At 61.7% G+C, this 543-nt stretch overlaps 1 protein-coding gene across 2 annotated transcripts in view; it reads left to right on the top strand.

Annotated features, from left to right (window-relative positions):
* Positions 1 to 543, top strand: part of ATG10 (autophagy related 10) — a 130584-nt gene that overhangs the window by 58339 nt on the left and 71702 nt on the right. The gene's annotated exons all lie outside the window — the stretch shown is intronic.

Below are 543 nucleotides of genomic sequence, written 5' to 3'. Positions count from 1 at the left end.
GCTCTTCAAGGCCGACCTCGGAAGGCCCCCGAGGGCGGCCCTCTACAGTGCCTGATTAGATGCAGCCAGCCCGGATCGCATCTGCGCAGCGCAGCCTCCCGTCTCGGCCAGCTTCGGCTTTCACCTCGGCTAAGCCTCCCATCTCCCACGCTGTCAGAAGCTTGCGTGCGCTGTGTGCAGCTTCTGAGAAAATACCCTATTAGCTTAGCGGGCGCTTTGTAAAATGCGCAGCCAGCTTCATCGCTACGCTAATAGCGTATCTTCTCAGAAGCTACACACAGCGCACACAAGCTTCTGACAGAGTGGGAGGCGGGACACACTTGCCGCTGCTAGACCCACCCGCCTGCATCCACGCTCCACATGCCACACCGCCTCACACTCACCGCCTGCCTACATCAATGGTCGGCACGGGGACGTGGGGAGAAGTAAGGAGGAGCAAGCGTGGCGGGATGACAGCCGCCGACAGACCGGCCCGATCTCAGAAGCAAGTTGCTGGAAGACTGCTCAGGTAAGCCTGCACTCCCCCCCCCCCCCCCATGGGGC

This window comes from Nanorana parkeri, unplaced genomic scaffold (genome assembly GCF_000935625.1).
Source record: "Nanorana parkeri isolate BGI_ZX_2015 unplaced genomic scaffold, ASM93562v1 scaffold272, whole genome shotgun sequence".
NCBI lineage: Eukaryota > Metazoa > Chordata > Amphibia > Anura > Dicroglossidae > Nanorana > Nanorana parkeri.
Note: the sequence above shows the minus strand (reverse complement) of the source record. Positions and strands in the feature narration are given on the sequence as shown.